The 22,369-nt window shown below is 35.7% G+C and overlaps 1 long non-coding RNA gene across 1 annotated transcript; it reads right to left on the bottom strand.

The window, feature by feature from the left end:
• Positions 1-16,847: 16,847 nt before the first annotated feature.
• LOC121051470 lies at positions 16,848-18,114 on the bottom strand. The gene is made up of 3 exons (XR_005805798.1): positions 17,618-18,114; positions 17,445-17,513; positions 16,848-17,057 (listed from the first exon to the last, which is right to left on the bottom strand). It is a non-coding gene; the product is annotated as an uncharacterized LOC121051470 (long non-coding RNA).
• Positions 18,115-22,369: the final 4,255 nt, after the last annotated feature.

The raw sequence follows: 22,369 nt of genomic DNA, 5'->3' as shown, positions 1-22,369 counted from the left end.
AATCGTTAAATATATTTATGATCTCTCCCAAAGGAAAGAGCAGCCAACATGGAGGATCTTTTCCTTGAAGGAACTGCATGCAGCAACAAACAACTTTAATTATGACTACAAACTTGGAGAAGGAGGATTTGGAAGTGTTTACTGGGGTCAGCTTTGGGATGGATTACTAGTAATCATCAATACTTTTAGTTTCTTTCTTTAATTTCAATCTGAATTTTACGGGTTGCTCAGTTAAGTTCAAACTTTAACAGTATATAACTGGTTGGTTGTGGAATATTATCTGTTACAAACTGAAAAAGAACAAAGAACATTCATCAATCAAAATCTACTCATGAAGAAAAGGTAACTGTTAGTTGATCATTAAGTTGGGTATCTGAATTCGCATTTATTTTTGATAGGAGCATTTTAATGCGACGTTTTACTTGCTTTTTCCTACATTTCTTGCGTTATTTCCTTAGTAAAACCCTGTTTAGGAAAGTTTTCATTCTTTGATTGGGAAAGTTCCTATTTGTAGAAAGTTTCTATTTTGTAGTTTCTATTTTTCATTTTTAGGAAGTTTCCATTTTCAGTTTAGGAAAGTTGCCATTTTTCATTTTAGGAAAGTTTCTATTTTTCTTATTAGTTTCTATTTTCAGGACTTCCGAGCTAAAAAGTGGAAATGAACTCACAAATGGAGAGAGAAGCTAGCCAACGTTGGAGGGAGACAAGATGAAGTACAAAGGGAAGCACAAATGAGCAGAAATGAAGAAATGAAGCTTTCCTGGTCCAACCAGGAAACCCTGTCCAGAAAAGGAAAGCTTGCCAAAACAAGACTCTTGAGCCAACCATGAATGGAGATCGAATTAATGAAGTGACATGGCATGAGAGAAGCTTCTTGAAGACTCTAGATGATGACATGGCATAAAGGTGGCGCATGGAGGCCCAAGAACTCTCAAGAATGAAGTGGATTTTCGGCAATTGGATTAAAAGCCCACAAAGCCCATGGAATTAGGGTTTTTAACGCATGATTAAACCCTAGGGAGAGTTTGCCGTCCAAAAGCAAGGAGAGAAACAAGGGAAAATGACGTGGAAAATCAGAATTATCAAAGAGGATTTCGGTTGAGATTTTCTAGGGTAATTTTTATGGAAAGAAAATATACTTGGAGACTTACCCTAGAAAGTTTGCCGCCCAATGCCAAGAGAAAAACAAGGGAATTAAAAGAAAACCCTAGAGAATTCGGCAAGAGATATTCAAGGGAGAAATAAAAGGAAAGAGAAAAAGGTGGAGACCAAGAAAAGCTCAAAAGAAGTCTAGATACATTCCTATATTCCCTAAAGGAATTTTGGCCGAATTTAAAGTATAAAATCAGAATATATCCATGGAATTTTGGCAAGATTATTTAGGGAATTAAATTGGAATTATATGATTGGTTGGACCACCTCATAGGGCTTATGTGGCAAGCTATCATTGGAGGAAACTATGTGGCATTTTCAGATTAATTCCATGGAAAATAAAGAAGAAATATACGGCTTGGAGAGCAAGGAGGCCGTGCTCCTATATATACTCTCTTATATGTAACGTTGAAGTACCTTAGACTCTCTAGAAAACTTTAGAAAAAAAATCAGAAATATTACTCTTGTTGCCGTGAGGTTTTCCTCTCATTTCTCCATCCTCTAGTCATCTCCACGAGTTCAAGCAAGGCCAAGGGAGAAGAAGAATTGCCGTGAGCATCATCCTCCATCACCATCCTTGAAGCTTGCTTTCGAGATTCAAGAGACCACCACATCAATCGTTCATCACCATCTCCATCTCACGGTGTAATCCGATTCTCTTTTGTAACCTTTGCTTTGAATTTCGTTGGTTATGAACTAGTTGACATATGTGTTTGAACAAATATTAATTTCTGGAATTTTTATGACTAATTGAGAATTTTCAGAATCATATTATTGTTCTTCGAGAGTTGCTTATGTCGGTTTGTTTAATTAAATTTGCGTTATAGAAAACTTTTATATGTTTATCTTATTTGGGTCGACACATATAGGATTTGCATGTAATTGGTGCTAGGTTTAAGAACATGAAATCGACTTTTCGTTTTGTGTAAACTTGAATCAAAGTAGTAAAGGTTTTGGACAAAGATCGAATTTAATTAAAGAGGATTGCAATTAGGTGGACTTTTCCATAACTAAGTTGTACACTTGAGTTGATAGCCTTTCTCTATGTGTAATGCGTTAAACATGACATGATTAACTAGCTTTCTAGTGTTTGATTGCATGTTTGATAGGATTAATCTAAGTGCTTTCGCTTAGGTTAATTAGCATTGAAAAGTAAAATATGAGAAATTATTTGCTTTCGAATGTTTCACATGATCAACTCCTTTCTCATGACTTAGATGAACAATATTAGGGTTTGAATCAATTTTAATCATATGTTTCGGTTTTTGATCTTTGTTCTCTCATTCCATTTGTGTTTTTATGTTTTTGCATTTTAATTGTTTTGTTAACTTAGTTTTATTTTCGAAAAAGAAAACCAAAAACAAAATCCCCCCTTTTTCGTAAATAATGTTTATACTTGTGAATATCTTTGTGAATATTATACTTTGCTTTAATTTTAATTGTTTGTTTGTCCTACAATGACAGGTGTACCCTCAATCCCCGGAATAGAACGATCCCTATTTGCTTATACTACTAACGATCTTTTCAGGGTTAAATTATGCGCTTGCTTTCGAGCGCATCAATTTTTGGTTGCTTCTACATCATTCAACTTTAGAGTTCTGCATTCCCATTCGGTTTCTTATTCTTTTACTTCATTTATAGGACACTTACTGTAGGTATTTTCTGTTGGTTTTTTATATGATTATGAATGTTGCGTACACTTGATGAATCTGGTAGTTTTAGAAACAAAGGAAAAAGTTTGGATGAGGCATTAAAATAGGTTTAAAGTGACCAATTCAGGGTTTTAGAGCTGGTAGGTACAAGATCATTTGAAGAGCTGCCATGGTCTTCGATAGGAATAAATGCAGTAACTATCTTTTCTTCATAAAAACAGCAGTAGACATTGAAAATTTGTAATAGCAAGTAACAGAACATCTGAATCTTGATATTTCTATGTTTAAGATTGTCACTCCCCGAATTTTGAATAAAGGAATTCAAATCCGAAACGCGAGAACAAACAATCACAAGAAGACTCTTAGAAAATTTTTCAAATAAACTAAGCAACAACCAAACTGAACTCACAATGTCAATACCGACTCGTTCTTTAGAGTCACATATTACATTACGATAGTTTACAAATTAAACTGAATATCAATTCAACTTGTAACCACTCTCACCAACTCACTACACAGCGGAAGACTACAAATATAAGCGCCCTTCTACACCCACGTGACGGAAAGTCCACCTCAGCTTCGATAACGATCACCCGATATTCTAACCTGCACAATAAACCCTACACCATAGAATAGTGCACCGGGAATGAACAAAACAAACCCGGTAAGCTTTTCAGCCCGTATGAGTAAACTCAATTAAAGTGACTCACGTCACGCATGCTTATAATTTCTCAATTCGTGAGATAATTAAAGCAACAACATTCAATTCCACAAAATACATGCTTTACCATCTTAGCTTAACAAAAACAATATGCAATTATCACAAAAAAACGTCAAGTTCAAATTAATCAATAACATGCTCAACAATTTCAACCCAACTAAAAACCCACAAGCTCTGTCTCTCAATTCATGCATCCAATTTCACAATACTTCAACTAAACAAGTAAACTCAATTATGTTTTAAACATTTTAAAACACAACAAACTACAAAATCAACCTTCATTTGTCTCAACAAAAGTAATTGTCACCTTAGTGACGTTTCAAATCATTTTCCATCTCAACGACAAATCTCAAACCACAACCGCACTGACAATTGAATTAAGTAAAATCAGTAATCCCTGCATAGAAACTTAGTTCAGGAGATCACATTAAAAACAAACAATAGAAATCATATAAATCCCTGCATAAAGTTTAGTTCATGAGATCACCTAAAATCACACAATTCAAATAAAAAAGAAAAAGAAATAAGGAAACCAAACAATAGAAATGAAAAATGAAATTAATTAAAGAAATCAACAACTCACGCTAATGAATCCTTCCAAAACTCAACACCTTTTACCAAAAGGACAATTACAAGTCACTCCGTGACAAAATCATAAGAAATGTTAACCTAACAAATCAATATGAAAATCCGGTCCAACCTGGACACGTTGGCAGACAGACTAGAGCTCTAACTGAATCGTAACCTGTCACCTTGGCCAAGGTTCAATCTTACGATTTGCCTGAGGTCACAACCTGCAACCCCGGATCCTTAGGTCAACCTGACCCTTAGATCAAAACATTGAAACGAGTCACACTGGACCCAAAACGTTACTCAAATCACTAAAAGGAGAAATCACTGTAACGCCCCAAGCTGCACCTCACCAGCTTGAGCACGTCACAGTGCCGCGGGTCTCTAAAACATAAACCGAATGCTCGATTTATATTCTAGAGAACCGCTAGGCATTTTGTTTGAAAAACTTTTTATAAAAACACAGCGGAAACTACAAATAATTTTGAGGTGAAAGCTGGAATTGCTAGCAACTATTGGGTTGGTTTAGAACTTGGATAAAGGCGCACACTGGGTACGGATTTCAATGAAAGAGAAACCAACTGAGTTTAACCTGAGGCTAGATAACAACAAGCTCCGAAGCACAAAGTTTAAGAAATGAGATTTAGCACAACTCCAGACAAGGGTTTACCGAACTTGTTATGCACACCCAGCTCCGTCCGCTACTGTCCCGTCACCAGTGCACAGTACCTGCATCCACACTGTTGTAGGGGTGAGCTTTCGTCCTCGCAGCTCAACAGGAACACTATCTCGACTAGGTTTGAAACCAATAAATAGATTTTGGAGCTCCAGTATGAAAATAGGCTTAAACCAAATATTTGAAAATGAACGACAAACATTAATATTTTCAACTTGAAAACTGATGCATGATGCTTAATTAAATACGGCGCCAAATTCAAGTGTTACCTGATGGCCGGTCCCATAGACCCACTACACGACCTTACCTCAAATTGATTTATCACCAGGTAAGCGTAGCGAGAACGTCCACTACCTAGCTATACACACGTACCGAGTCCGTGATTGCGGATATTCGGACGACCGGTATAGCTAACCCTCCGGAGGTTTAGGGGATCGAACCCAAGGAAGTCAGTGCCCCTTTCGCTCTCAAGCCATCACATCTCTCACAATTTGGTTAGTATGCATTGCATTTTAACATAACCAAACCGTACCACCCATCATGCATATTTTAACACAAGATATAAAGAAACAACTAATCGAGGAGAGTCATGAATCCCTACCTGGATTCCAATGCTTTCTCTCACGTACTTCAAGGGTCACGACATTTCAAGAGTCAGTGCCCCTTTCGCTCTCAAGTTGGTAACTGGAGTCCTAGATTCCGACATTTCGATAGTTAAAATCTTTTGAACAATTATACGAAATCTCGACGACTAATATATCGTCCAAACCAACTTTTCCTGGTTTGACCAGGAGTTGACCAAGGGTTGACCACTTTGACTATTTGACCATGTTTGACCAATGTTAAATAGGTTCGATAATTAACTTAAAATATCGAACATTTTCTTCAATTTACAATATACGGAAGTTATACTCATTTCCCAATTTTATTCATGAAGGGACTTAACTTTTTATTTAACGATATCGTCACATAGCAATTCCATCGAATTACTATGGACACCCAACTTAAATCTAGCTTCACACAATGTGTCCCCAAAACTGCTAAGGACACTCACTTAACCAAATCCAAATATTTCACAACCAATTCACAATTTCTTGACAATAGCCACAATTTCAAACATGATAGTCATAATCCATTCACATCGACACACAACCCATTCTACACATGCAATCGGGCTTATACACATTCAAACAACCAACTATCCATTTCAAGGCCATAACAACAGGTTATCCATTCACTTTCAAACTCAACCTTGAGCAACCAGACTTAGAACCATCGTAATACAATCTCAGCCAAATGACCCAACCAATTTATCTAACCTCCAAACCTGGTTCGAGGGTTGGAATATACCTTCAAAATCTTAAGGCAGCTAAGCCAACTCCTTGCTGAAACTGGGCAGACGAAGAACTGAGGATGTAGACGTTATCTTCCCAGCAAACTTCCAAATACCTTGCCTATAGTTGCAGTCGAGGCCGAGGCAAGCCAAGAAGAGCCGGAAAAGTAGTCGGCGTCAGCAACAGCATCGAACCCGGAAGCGAAAACCATCAAAACCCAACCCAAACTGAAAAGTAAGTATCAAATCGTGTAGATTATGACGAAGGGATGAATTTCCATACCGAATGCGCCCTGAACAATGGCCGGAAATGGCTGAACTTCGCCGGAGCAGTCCGATCTTCTCACTGTCGTTTCTCCCTCCTCGTCCTGTGCATGGGCGATCGAAGACCACAATCGTGACGGCGACAACGAGACGAAGGCGATGGTGTCCGTGCGCCGGCTGGAGGTGGCCTGACGGTGGAGCGCCGACCGGGTTGAGGTGTCGGGTCAGAGAGCTCCCAGCTCTCCCTCTTTCTCTCTCTCTCGATCATTCTGGATCCATTCTGACTTGGTCCCCTTCCTTTAAAATGAAATCAAGGGCCCAGATCAAGCGGTGGAGTTGGTGGACGGCTAGGATGACGCCAACTGTTTCCTAATTTCTTAATTTAATTTCTAAAATTCCTCAACTTCAGAAAATAGTTAAAATTAGCTCGGGTATCCGGAAAATTCCCCGAAAATTTCCACGAACTCGTCGTGACGTGTACTTTACTATCCAACTCCTAAATTGAGGAATTCACTTTATGTAAAATTCTGAAATTATTCTTGAGCACTTAACAATTACCGAGATCGTAAATAAATAATTTGTCGAACGATCTCAAATTAAGCTTGATAAATTTTCCGGGGCTCACAATCACAACCTGTGACTCCCACATCTTCAAACACTTTTCAAAACAACAGAAATACCATTTCCCACAACATATTGTTTTCCGAAAAATCATACCCCAAAACAATATATGAACTCACTCACAAATATTATTTGCATCACAACAATTCCACCAATACATATATATATATATATATATATATATATATATTTCCGACATAAGTAAATGCTCGAAATAATAATCCAAATAAAGTCATCATTATTTCTTCACTCAATGCCACACCATCCAATATATATATATATTCCACGTAAATGTATATATACATAGTCATTCACGCAGGAATGACCACTACTACCAACTATAGTTCATAAATTATACTTCTCAAAAATCATTTTATATCAAAACATTGTTTTAACTTACCCATGAACCGTTGTCGATCAAGTTTATATATTTTAAAACAAATAATTTCATTTGATAGATACGATTTCTCATGTTAACAATTATATCTACTAAAATAAAACATAACTAATTATCAACCGAAATACCGTGAGATTTACTCACCTCTAATTCCAGCTGCGTCTTCTTAACAGCTTAAAATCACAATCACAACCGTCCGTCTAATACAAAACCGTCAATCACCTAAACAAATACGATCCTAACTTAGCAATTGATTCATAACACACTTTAACGAAGATCCAACGGTCAGATTCTCACGGATCGCCCTTGGGATCATCCTGTCAAAATCATCAGGAGGAGGAGAACAATCTAAAACCGAGAAGGATCGGTCCGTGCAACGCCTGCGTCGAGGAGCTCAGGCCGGGTCGGGTCGGTCGGGGCTGGGGTGTCTTCGATCCAAGATTGGGAGCGGTGGCGGGACAAGGCGGCCACTTAGGGCTGCTAGGTACGTCACGTCGAGTCCGGGGAGGGCCGGGTCACCGCTGGAGAACGCCTGAATGGGCCGGAACGACCGGGTCGGATCAGACGAGACCCGTCGGGTCTGAGAGTCTCCTCCGTGCAAGAGAACGGAGAGTTTTGGGGACCAAAACGCAAAATCTGAAAACTTTGGGATTTATAAATTAATCTCAGATTTTTTTCTATTTATAGAAATTCCCCAAATTTCAATCATTCATAATTTCTTCATACGAACTCCGATTCTTGTGTTCCACATGTCCACGAACTCGTATCGACGCGCTCTACAACTTTCGTGAAGAAAGTTTTTGGAGAAACCCAACGTATAAAGAGTCAACCATTGCCACTCCCCTAAAACCATATTCTTCGACTAATAATTCGTCCGAAACACTTCCGCTCCTTTCACGAGCCACAAAATCGTCTTATAACCACTAATTAAATTCCGGAAAACATTAGAAATTAATAATGAATTTCCGGGGTCTTACAAAGATCCTTTTTATGTTGCTGACAATTTGTCTATGCATGGATGTTTTTTATATTTGATTACCTCTTAGTGATTGTTCATTTCATGTCTATGATGTACTAAGGTCATTGCATAATTTGATGCTTAAAAAGGGTTGGTTTCTTTCATTATGAAATGTTATTGTAGTATTCTGCTTCTTTTTAATTTCTTTTGTTCCAAGCTGCTTACTGTTTTTGAATATCATTATGGCCTCAATGAAATTTGTGCATTTCAGACTCTCACTTTTGTGTTGCATTTTATTTTGTTTTATGTGTTTGAAGTTATTTCAATCTGACCAAGAAGAGATTGGGATATAGTGTTTAACAGTTACATTTTCTAATCCCAATATCTATGCATGCATGTTTTTTATATTTGATTACCTCTTGGTGATTGTTTATTTCATGTCTTTGATGTACTAAGGTCATTGCATAATTTGATGCTTAGAAGGGGTTGATCTCTTTCATTACGAAATGTTATTGTAGTATTCTGCTTCTTTTGAATTTTTTTTTTGTTCGAGGCTGCTTACTGTTTTCCAATATCATTATGGCCTCAATGAAATTTGTGCATTTCAGACTCTCACTTTTGTGTTGCATTTTATTTTGTTTTATATTTGTTTGATATTCTTTCATTGGGTACTGCAATGTGTGGGATTTCCTTGCTTCCTTTCTTTCTTTCTTTCTTTCCTTTTGTTGTTTGATAAATATATTTACAGACACATACCATTATACTTTGCATTGCTTCTATAGTAATGAGGATTGATATTTCATGAAACTAAAGCAATTCGCGTTTTCAGGTAAAAGAAAACATTTGTTAAAATTCTTAGATAGCATATAGTACATAAATGGGTTGGTGTTGATATTGCTCCGCTCTGTTAAAATTCTATATACATGTTACAATCATGTATCTCTGGATTCAAGTTTGTTTTGGTTTGGTTGAACTTATATGGACCTCATTGAATTCTATCATTGAAGAAAAACGTTAACGAGATGTATTATTATTATTATTATTTTATAGAAATACACCCCAACGACTCATGGACCAAATGGACTGTGCACGTGCCCGAGATCGACAATGGCGACAGCCAATGAGTTCTTCACAACGATAAACATATTTGGCACGACGACGTGCAATAGCACAAGGAAAGCGACCAATGGTGGAAACTAGCTCAAGCAACATAACACAACAAGCTCCAAGTACTTTATCATGGAATAAATAAGAAGAAGAACTTACATATATTTGATTGCATTTAAAAAAAAAAATTATTACAACCTTTGATTTTGTGTAATTCTTTTTATTTGTAGGAAAGGTATGAAATAGGTGCCCTCAACAAAAGAAAAAGTTTCAAAGAGACGAGGGCTTTAGGAGACGTGTTTCCGTGTTCTCATCTGGTTGGCGGATGGGACAAACAGTAAAAATGAACACCGCTTATCTTAGTGACCTAATTTTGAAAGAGTGGAAGAAAAAGAAGCATGCACAGTATGTAATCTTAATTGTTTTTTTTTTCCTTTTAGGTATAGTAATTTACTTGATTTTCACCATTTGAAATTCTTACAGTTTGCGATACAAAAACGCACGTAGAGATTTGATGACGCACGTGGAAGTTTCTTTTTTAAAAGTACGTTTCTATTGTAAAGATTTGTATATATCGATGCATGTTTTATGTTTTTACTAATGGATTGCTAAAGATATATACAATATTTTATAATATCTGTATAAGGTAAGAGTTAGGTAATATGTAACACATAAATTACAATATCGCACTCATGAGTAATATTTCAAACATGTGTAGCAAGAGAGGAAGGAAAATACGCACGCGCATCGTGCGTGCAGGAAGGCTGGTTCCATTAATAACAAGTATTAATCAAACATTAATTCACTAATTATAAAATTAATTAGTAATATAGACTATTTAACTAATAGTAATTCGGTGAACTTAGGATAGAAGGTTCTTTTAATTTTTTTTGAAAAAGGAAAAATCACAATTGTCAATTGTTAATTGATAATCAAATATTAATTGGCTTTATTGTTTTCAATTCAATTAGTAGTTTGTGTTAACATTTTTGCTTATTGGAAAGAGTAGTGCTACGTATCACAAATTCTTTTACCAAATATGAATACAAAATGATGTGGCGGATGCCACATCAACACTCTTTTTTACAAATCTTAATAATATGGATTCCTAAAAATAATTACAAAATACAATTATTTTCTTATAAATATTTAAAAAAATGAAACCCTAATTCATTGGCCTCTATGAGTTTCTTCTAAAATCTTATTTGTAAGTTCTTTAATTATCGCTTGAAATACAGGTATCTGACAAAATTAAAATCTCAAATCCTTCTAATATCAAATTCAGAAACAATGTTCCTTCAATTCGGTTGCGAGAGAGTATATCTAAATTAAGAGGAAGTTGACCCCAAAATCACCTTGGAACTCGGAAGAATACTAGAAATTCCAGCATCATATATATGATTCTTTGAAGCCATGCAACCCCATCTTGCAAGATTCTAAACTTATCTTACACAATTGAAAACTTGGAACCCATCTAGGATCAAAGTTCAAAATATCTGAGTCGCAATAGCAAATGAATTATTGATGCATGGAATTAATCAGGATACATATCACAGCAGCAATGAAATGCTTCTTTCTGGAAAAGTTCATTTATTTATCTTGAATTTATTTTCTATTTATCACTTTAGTTTTATTTTATTAGAAAAGATAAACAAATAATGAATCCACTAAGGCAAAAACTCCATGTAATGTGCCACAACATTTGGTAATGAGTTTTGGTATAATTTTTTGGGATCTCAAGCATTTTCCTATTGGAAATGAATAGCATAATTAGAAAGGCTAAGGGCTAAATAAGTTACCAATTTGTTAACTATTTTGAACCATTAGATATATTACTAATCCAATGGTCAAAAATATTTAACAAAATGAGGGTATGACAAACACCAAGGTACCCAAGAATTCTCCAACAATAGAATTGTATCTAATATTTGTTATTTCAGCTTCTGTTGATTCCATTGATTCATACTTGATTGTATGATGTTTGGCTCATGACTAATATCAGTAGCAATGGGAAGAGCAGATGAAGGTTTAAGTTTTTATAGATTTATTGACAAGACCCGCCACGAATTTCACCATGAAATCTGATGTGGCTCTGCGATGCCTATTTTAAAAATAATTCTATCGAAAATTCGGGATTATCACTCCTAAAAATGGACTACCCAAAACCTGTAAGAACAAATTCAATACTTCTAATACACAATACCAATCTCAACATGTACCCGGAGCCTATATGCTCCCCACAGTTCACAACCAAACTCTCCAACCAGGTATAACATCAAATAGATTTGAATCATCTCAAGTTTACAATTTACACAAGATGTTGGTAATCAGAACAATCTATCAAAAGGTAAACAACGATATATACAAATAAGATAGCCAACTTCAAACAATGCGGAAGTGGTATCACTATCTATGCCTCGACTCTGAGTACACCCAACTCAACTTGTCTAGTCTGCAAAATGGGCATTTGAAACAAAAGGACCCAGGGAATAGTAGTTAAAAAACTTTAACTTGAGTAGACAAAAATAAACATTCAGTAACTGAAATTGAAAGAAACTTTAATACTTTCCCGCTTAATTCTTTAAAATGATCGATGCATGGATTTTTTTTTTTTCCCGATAAGATCGACGCATGAATTGCATGCAAATATTTATAAATCTTTTCTTAAAAATGGACCAACCCCGTAAGTCAAATAGAAAAGTAAAATCCATGGGAAGCCCAACTACTTCCTTTACTCCTGTAGTATCGTCACGTCACTAAGGTGGAGCGGATACTGGGCTGCAGTGAGCTTGCCACTAAGACAAGCTGTTCACCTCACCATGAAGGCGGATGGGCTATAGTGCCCTTGCCACCAAGGTAAAGATTCACCTTGCCACGAAGGTTAATAATCATCAAGCTAGCTAGTGTTGCAATAACAATAATAACAATAGTATGGTGAAAAGAAAATCTGAAAACATTTACATGCATAGTAGCATCCCAACCCGGATTAATAAAAGAAGAAAAAAATCAAACAAATTTGGGGTGAATTAGATTTACACTAATTAACCATAATGTAAATGCCAATTGGTTCTGACCAAAAGAACAAGAACTACTGACAGCGAAAGGAAAGGTTTTCGTCAAACACTCCAAACTTCCGATCAACTTTGAGTTGAAGGGAGACGAGAGAATCCAACATTTTCTTTGAACCCATGGTATAGGGTAACTTATACGGCTTTAAGTGATGAATGAAAGTGAAGATGATGATGGGTATGGCGGTGGTTCACGGTGAAAAGAGAAGAGCGACAAGTTCGAGAGAGAACTTGGTGCTGTAAGAAGCTTCCTCCTTCTAGACTAATTTGAGGTTATACACCCACCCACCCAAATTCAATGGTGGAGATTAATTAGTGATAAATGCAACGGTCCAGATTAAGTGGTGTGAGATCCGACGGTCGAGATTTCTTCATTCATAATTTATTTTATTTTCATACTTACATAAATTCATAATAAATAGCTCGGGTGTTTGAAAATTTTCACGCAAATTTCAACAGACTTCTCTTGATACAAACTTTAATATCGAGTCCTCAAATTAGACATTACTCTTCAAAAAAATTTCAAAAATTGTCCTTGACATATTGGAATAATAAGTTTAATCTCGAAAACTTCGTCTTAACTCCTTTGTTTATTTATTTATTTTTCCTAGGGCTTACCTAGATTAACTAATTATATATTTTGTGCCATAAATTTGCAATGCACTACATGCATCTTCCGAAATATCTCGCAAACAAACATAATCGCACAAGTAAAGCATACATAAGTATGATCCCCAACTGACCAGGAAAATCTTAGAAAAGCATCATATTAAAGAAGCACAAATCAAACCAATGCGGGATTTAAAGGAATAATAAATGAAAAATGATCTGCGAGATTTAAACAAAATCACAATTATAACGAAAATCACATTTTCGGAAAATCATTCGGAAAGCTCATCATAAATCATAAGCACACTGAATTTTGGAATACTCCTTGGAAACAATTATTCAAAACCTAAGTCATGACTACAATCAAAATCCTGAACATTTATCAAAAACCATATGTCATGACTAAATTCACAATTTCAACTTCGAGCATGGAATTTCTACAAAGTAATTTATAAAACCGAAACATCTTATCAGATAAAAATAACTAAGGTATCAATCATAAATCATTTTTCAAAACTAATTAAATTAAACATGCTAAGGGAAAATCAAATATTCATTCAGAAAAGAATTGCATGCATTTATTTTAAAATAAAAGTTCACTCACAATATAAGACTTAAGCAGTCACGTGTAAGGATTTGCTCATTGAGCAGTGGCTCGGTACGTTGTCATATACACAATTATTACTCATAAACAACCAATTGAATGACATATAAAGCTAAATACGAATTTCTAAAATGAAACCCAGAAATCCCTCTTAAATAAATTCCTTGGATTTCCAAACTCACATTGGAATCAAACCAAACTTTAAGGGTTTCACCAACTTAATTATTTCAACATCTTATTAAAAAAATCAAAGCAATCTAATGGTTAGATTTTTCCAGAATAGAAGCCCGGATTTCCGAAACTTTAGAATTCCTATCAATCCTTAACTTAACGGAAACCTACGAAAATACAACCAAACACTCATACCAAAAAGCTCTACCTACTGGGCTAAAATAGGGAGCCAAAAGATGCAGCATGCGCACTATTCTGACTACCAAATTGGGCTGCAAAACCTACATTAAAAAGTTTATGGCAAAAAGCCTAGCAATTCCTTTAACTATGACAAAGTCCAAAAATAAGTGCAAAAGCCTGAAATTACTCATAAAGTTTCGAAACCCGAAATCTTTAGATCTTCAATTCTTTCTCCTCGATGGATAGGGCTTGGTGGGTTCAAACCATGATGAGGAGAGCTTCAAATCTTTGGTTGTGGCGTGGCCGGAGACGGCAATCGAATCATATAAGGTGGTGAACTACCACGAGCTACATGGCGTTTAATGAGCAAGTTGGAGAGGCAAAATTGTGTTACTGTTATTAAATTGCATTATATTTTGGCTCCTAAAGGAGTGTTTGCATATGTACATTTAAATAAAGTAGCAGTATTATTCATGTTCTATGATTTTATTTTCTGATATGTTGGAACTTTTCTCTATCCAAAGATGTTGACTGTCTTCAATATATATGTAAAATTGTCGAACATAGAATAATGATATAGAAAAGTTAGTTATCAAGTTTTATGCCACAAAGGTGTTATCTGGTATATCTTCATAATATGGGATTGTTTCAGTTGGATGTGTTTCTGTCATCCATTTTATTTCAGTTTTTGATGATTCAAACACATAATTTATGCAGTATAAATAATACACAGAATATGGACTTACATTTATGTTTTATGTTTTACTTCAGGAACTGAGGTTGTCACCTTGGGACAGATTCAGCTTTTGACTGGTTGGAATTACAAGAAGTGGAAGAACCAAGTTGAGTTCTATTTGGCAATGAATCAGAACATGGATCTGTGTCTCACTGAAGAACAATCTTATGAGATGGATGAAGAAAGCACTGAAGAGGACAAAAGGCTTATAAAGAGTGGCACAGGGCTAACAAAATGGCCAAAAATGTGATCAGGACCACCCTTTCTGACACAGTTAGGAGTTGTATTAAGGAGCCAGAGCATGCTGTGGATTTTATGGAGGCCATAGCTCAAAAATTCAGGGAAAGTGGCAAGGCTGAAGCTACAAGACTGTCCAAAAGGTTCAATGATCTCAAATTCAGTGGAGTGGGGAGTGTTAGAACCCACATTATGGAGTTGATTGACATCAACAACAAACTCAGAGACCTGGACATGAGTGTCAATAATGCCTAAGTCGTTCATGTAGCCCTGGATTCTCTCCCCAACACTTACAGTAATCTCATGAGGACCACCTACAATGCTCTCAAGGAGAAATGGGATGCTGATGAGCTCATTTCCATTTGTGTTGATGAACAGGACATGGTGAGGAAGGAAAGTGCACCCACCACTGTTGTGAATCTAAGGGGAAAAGGCAAGGGAAAGAATTAGAACAAGTTTAAACCCAAAAAGACCATTGCTAAGGTGGCATCCACTGAGAAGACTACTACTGCAAAACTACTAAAGATTAAGTGCTATTTTTGCAAGAAATTTGGGCATATGAAGAAGCAGTGTGAAGGCTTCAAAAAGTGGATGATCAAAAAGGTTAAGAACTACTTAATTGATTCTAATTCTGTTTTAAATAATTCTGCTTTACATAGTTCAGTGTTTTCTTTGGAAATAAACTTCATTAATGTTAAACCACATACATATTGGTTGGATTCAGGCTCACCAATTCATATAACCAAGTCATTGCAGGGTTTAACAAGGAGGAGATCGAGCTCCAAGGAAGCATGAAGATTCAGTGTATGTTGGCAATGGCAAGAAGGTTGTTGTCAAGGCCATTGGTACTTTGAAGTTAGATTTGGGTTTAGCAAAGTTTCTTATTTTAGATCATGTTTATTTCATTCATTCTCTTAAGAGAAATTTGCTTTTAGTTTCTTTGCTAGTAAAACTTGGTTGCAGACTTATGATTGACTTTGATGGAATAAAGATTTTTCAAGGTTCAGAATTTTTTGGATGTGGAGTTTTTATGCATGATTATTTACAGTTAAACTGTTCTATAGCTAAATAAGAAATCATGTTGATTGAAAATAGTGAAAACACATTAAGCAATAACACTGTTTTTGGTGTTGAAAGAACCATCTTTAATGATAAATATGCATATCTGTGGCATAGAAGATTAGGGTATATTTCAAAAGATAGACTCAAAACACTGATAAAGAATAAAACTCTACGTGAACTGGATTTTAGTGATCTATCAAATTGTATAGAATGTTACAAGGGTAAGATGACTAACTTAAGTAAGAAAACTGCAGGAAGAAGTCAAAAACTCTTGGAAATCATACACACTAATATCTGTGGACCATTTAAGCATAATACTATCTGTGAAAATTCCTATTTTGTTACCTTTACAGATAATTGTTCTAGATACTGCTATATTTACTTACTATCAGAAAAATCACTAATACTTCAAGCTTTTAAATTTTTAAAACTGAAGTTGAACTACAACAAGAAACAAAAATAAAGATTGTGAGATCTGATAGGAGAGGGGAATTTTATGGAAAATACATTGAGGCAGGCCAACAAAAGGGACCTTTTGCATTATACCTTCAGGAACAAGGCATTAAGGCCTAGTATATACTAGAAAAGGAACCCGCGCGACGACGCGGGGTTTTATTGTCAATTGATCTAATTGTAGTAATACATTCTAGCTAGGTTGTTAATGATGAAAAATTATTATAACGAAAATATTTATCTACATTGTGAGTTGCGGTTAGTAACGTGCTCATGTAGATAAATAACATTTTAATTCACTCACTCTTAATAACAATAGGAATTGTTTGAAATGAATCCTTAATCTTATACAATTCAATTAACAAACCCTGCACGCTTTCTTGACATTACAACAGATCTAATATAAATTGAGAGACACATCTCTAGCACGGTCTATACCTCTAATCTGCTCTTGATGGGTCTCCCACCGCCCATTCCAAAACCGCACTATAGATTAAGATTGCAGAATGTAATGTGTTAGTAACTGATCTGGATTACACGAAATTTAAGGAAATGCTAAGCATGTGGTGATAGAAGTTGCTGCAAAGTGTAAAGCGGGGCGGTAACTATGACAATGGGAATTTCATTTATTAGTTTGACATAACCCTAATCATTGAATTGCTTTTTAAAGTATACAACGTGCAAGGTTATTAAATACAGTATGGATCACATGGTATTTTTGTTTTATAGGGAGCCAAAAACTTAAAAAAGTAGGTCTCAATCATACTCATCGAAATTGAATTGGATATGAGCACCGTAGGAAGTATAGCCAAAAAAAAAAATTATCATATGCAAATTGAAGAAAGTATCCCAAGTAAAAGAAATGAGAAATACCTTGAGTTCATCAGCCTCACCCTCGAGCATGCTTCCATAACTACGGTGAATTTGGAAAGACTGATCAATCTGTACTAAAATTTCCACATGAGTTCAATGCATACCCATGCTCTGCAAAAAATCTATTCATATGGCAGCTATTTATCTGTGAATTTTGAAGGAAAAAAGGATACCTGATGCAGAATCAACAAATTGGCCATCGATTAGATCTTAGTGTATTCAAACAACAAAAAAACTCATTCCTTTAAGCACAAACTCACTGACACACTATCGTCTTGCTCCCTGCAAAATCACAATTCAAAGCATTGATACTAATCCTGTTGCAACTGAAAATTAAAACACTTGCATCCAATTACCTTTTGGATACAATCAGTTTCCTTTTTTAGCTTTCTAACAGCTGCATCCTTGAGTTCAATTTTTTCAGGACTCAATCTTGAATTCAAACTTGATTTGGCAAACCAATGTTAGTATCAACTCTTTCTGATCAACTATGGCTCTTGGCCCAGACAATGTCCTAGGCATAAGGGAGATTGGAAAATTAGGATATCATCAAAGTAAACCACCAGAAAATTTCCATTCCTTTACAAAGTGGTTAGTGGCCAAGAAGGAGCGTCTGCTTAATGTTTCGATGTGTCACCTTTGGTTCAATGGCCTTGTGTAAATAAGCAAGACTGCAAAAAGAATATCTTGTTTAATAAGAACAACATCTTGGTATAAAGGAAAAGAGAGATATCTATGGTGACGCATACCTTTATGAAGTCAATGCTTCAAGTTTCCATTGTTGATATACATGCAGTATATCTGAGATAAATATTTTGCTCTCAACACTCCTAGCAAGGATGCACAACTATATATCAAGAGTATGGGAAAACAAATGTACCCATTGAAACCCTGAAATATACATACAGAACATCATTTTCAAATTTTTAAGTTGGAGGGCAGAACATTCTAGGAAGCCATGAAATGAGTATCACTTAATCATCGTAATTGATGCGGCTGAAATAGCCTCACAATTTAACCCTGCAAAATGTAGTTGTTAGTATAGGATAAGCAGGGATCGTTCAGTCCGGGGATTGTAGGGTACACCTACACTAAAAGGTCATTAAACAAATAAAAGAATGAAATGGGGGGTTTTGAGATTTGGTTCTAATCTACTTAAAATAAAAACGAAACAAATAAAATTATCTACAATGATCGACTTCCGTAACCTAGACCACTACCACTCGAAAATTACTAAGTGTAAAAACAGAAAATCCTTTTCAACATGCTACAAAAACGTGCCCATCTTAAATGCCTAGATAAGAGTCCAAATGAAAAGCCTTAGCGGTTCAATCCATTTATCTGATTCGTTCTAATGTGGGCTTGGATCAGAAAAGTCCTTACCAAGCCCAATACTACTAATTTTCGAAAACACTTCGCGTAATTCTCTTAACTAATAGTATTATCTCACCCTCGAATCAACTCACACGTGCAAATTAACCATTACACATAGAATTTAACACGTAATTTCCAGAATCGTTTAACCATTGAAACATGATTCTTACCACTTTTTAGAACTAATTGCTACTTGTTTAACTTAGCGCCTTAACAAATAACAATTACTCTTGGCAAATGAAGCAAACACACAAGAACTCTCACCTTTATTCTAGCATGCAAACTTATCAATCTAACTCTGAGAATTACCTAAACACATAAAAGGGCACAAGATTGTAATATGCATCATCAAAGAATTCTCAAAATTAACTTAATAATAAACTGAAAATCTCAAAATATTAATAAAAATATTCTGAAAATCTCATGTCTCCAAGTACACAACTCACAAATCCAAACAAACAAAACCGAAAGAAAGATTGTAAGTAGAGTCATAGTTACACTTTGAAGCTTTCCTTAGCGGCTTGGCAACAAGGTGATGAACTCGTCTCCGCTATGGTGGTGGATTGTCCTTGACTTAGCGCCTAAGAACTTCTTGGAATGATGGAAGGATGGTGGTCACGATCTTGTAGGTGATGGAGGTTTGAGAAGTGAATTGGGCAGAGCTATGGAATAATTTTTAACTAGGAACTGATCTTGGTCAGGAAGTGATCTTGGTCAGGAAGTGATGCCAATTATGTTCTGGATGTTGCCTATTTATAGGGGAGCATTGGTTGGCTTTTCCAGCTGAAACGTCTCCTTTATGGCCTTAAATCCTCTCATAATGGGGCAATTCTTTTAATTTCCAAGCTGAAACGTCTTTCTCTTATTTATTTTCCAGCTGAAACATCTTTCTCTTTTATTCCTCAACTGAAACGTCTTTTCTGCTTTATTTCCCTTCTTCATTGCTTGGTCAACCTGATTTAATAAGGGGCAGAAAATTAAATTCTTTTAGAGAAAATAAAAAGAATTAAAACAATTTAATTTCAGAAAAATACTCCCATAAATTCTATCTTAAGGCCCACAGATTTGCATGACGGTGAGGAATCTTGATCCAACTAGGATTCTTCATGAATTTTGCGTTTTCTGCCTATTTCACTCCAAACACTCTACAAGACTCTTAAAATGACTCGATGACTCAAAACACGAAACTTAAGGGAGAAACAAGGCTAAAATGGGGCACATATTCAATAATATCGTCACACTTTTTGGTCCTATCAGTAATGAGTTGTACTACATTCTCACCACAACTCGAACTGCTTTCTAATTGTTTCGACCAAAACTTGGTTACGCAAGGTTCATCTCTCTCAAGTTTGCACTGAAGTATCACATTATAACTGGTCTTTGACAACTATCATTGCAAGCCCATAAGTCTGAGACACGGTACCTTTTGAAGAACAGATTTTCCCATTTAGATTGGATCAGAGTATAGATGTGAACTCCATTGTTATTTGGGCAAAGTGGCTGCACTACAAAAGAACATTAAATTACAAAACTTTCAATATAGCAGATTCTATCCTTCAACAAAGTAATTTCAAATCTATCCTAAACCATCAGGTGATGCGCCTTTTGGGAGGCGCATAATTTAACCCTAAAAATATCGTTAGTAGTATAAGTAAGTAGGGATCGTTCTATTCCGGGGATTGAGGGTACACCTGTCATTGTAGGACAAACAAACAATTAAAATTAAAACAAAGTATAATATTCACAAAGATATTCACAAGTATAAACATTATTTACGAAAAGGGGGGAGATTTTGTTTTTGGTTTTTCGAAAATAAAACTAAGTTAACAAAACAAATAGAATGCAAAAACATAAAAACACAAATGGAATGAGAGAACAAAGATCAAAAACCGAAACATATGATTAAGATTGATTTAAACCCTAATATTGTTCATCTAAGTCATGAGAAAGGAGTTGATCATGTGAAACGTTTGAAAGAAAACAATTTCCCATATTTTACTTTTCAATGCTAATTAACCTAAGCGAAAGCACCTAGATTAATCCTATCAAACATGCAATCAAACCCTAGAAAGCTAGTTAATCATAACATGTTTAACGCATTACACATAGAGAAAGGCTATCAACTCAAGTGTACAACTTAGTATGGAAAAGTCCACCTAATTGCAATCCTCGTTAATTAAATTCGATCTTTGTACAAAACCTTTACTACTTTGATTCAAGTTTACACAAAACGAAAAGTCGATTTCATGTTCTTAAACCTAGCACCAATTATATCGAAACCCTAAGTGTTTGCAACCACATAAGATTAAAATACAAAAGTTATCTATAACGCAAATTTAATTAAACAAACCCACATAAGCAACTCTCGAAGAACAATAATATGAATCTGAAAATTCTCAATTAATCATAAAAATTCCAGAAATTAATATTTGTTCATACATATATGTCAACTAGAACAAAACCAACGAAATCAAAGCAAAGGTTACAAAGGAGAATCGGATTACACCGTGAGATGGAGATGGTGATGAACGATTGATGTGGTGGTCTCTTGAATCTCGAAAGCAAGCTTCAAGGATGGTGATGGAGGATGATGCTCACGGCAATTCTTCTTCTCCCTTGGCCTTGCTTGAACTCGTGGCTTGCTCTAGAGGGTGGAGGAACTCACGGCTATGCTAGAGAGATTTTCTGATTTTTTTTCTAAAGTGTAAATTGTATGGGAGAGGACCCTCGACGTTGAGAAAAGGGGAGAATATATAGGGGACGGCCTCCTTGCTCTCCAAGCCGTGTAAAACTCATGGAATTAATCTGAAAATTCCACATAATTTCCTCCAATAATATCTTGCCAAATAAGCCCTATGAGGTGGTTCAACCAATCACAAAATTCCATTTAATTCCCTAATAATCTTGGCCGAAATTCCCTTGTTAATATTCTGATTTTATACTTTAAATTCGGCCAAAATTCCTTTAGGGAATATAGGAATGTATCTAGACTTCTTTTGAGTTTTTCTTGGTCTCCACCTTTTTCTCTTTCCTTTTATTTCTCCCTTGAATTTCTCTTGGCGTCAATCACCCTAGGGTTTCTTGATTTTCACGTTGATTACCTCTTTATCTCTCTCCCTTTGCACGGCAAACACATAAAATTACTCCTCCAAGAATATTTTCTTTCCATAAAAATAGCCCTAGAAAATCTCCACCGAAATCTTCTTTTAATTTCTGATTTTCACGCCAACTTCCTTGTTTATCTCTTAGGATTTTACGGCAACAACTCCCTAGGGTTTACTCTTTGCGTCACAAACCCTAATTCCATGGGCTTTTATGGGCCTTTAATCCAATTGCCGAAAATCCACTTCATTCTTGAGAGTTTTTGGGCCTCCATGCGCCACCTTTATGCCATGTCATCATCTAGAGTCTTCAAGAAGCTTCTCTCATGCCATGTCACTTCATTAATTCGATCTCCATTCTTGGTTGGCTTAAGAGTCTTGTTTTGGCAAGCTTTCCTTTTCTGGACAGGGTTTCCTAGTTGGACCAGGAAAGCTTCATTTCTTCATTTC

This window comes from Rosa chinensis, chromosome 2 (assembly GCF_002994745.2).
Source record: "Rosa chinensis cultivar Old Blush chromosome 2, RchiOBHm-V2, whole genome shotgun sequence".
Classification (NCBI taxonomy): Eukaryota; Viridiplantae; Streptophyta; class Magnoliopsida; order Rosales; family Rosaceae; genus Rosa; species Rosa chinensis.
Note: the sequence above shows the minus strand (reverse complement) of the source record. Positions and strands in the feature narration are given on the sequence as shown.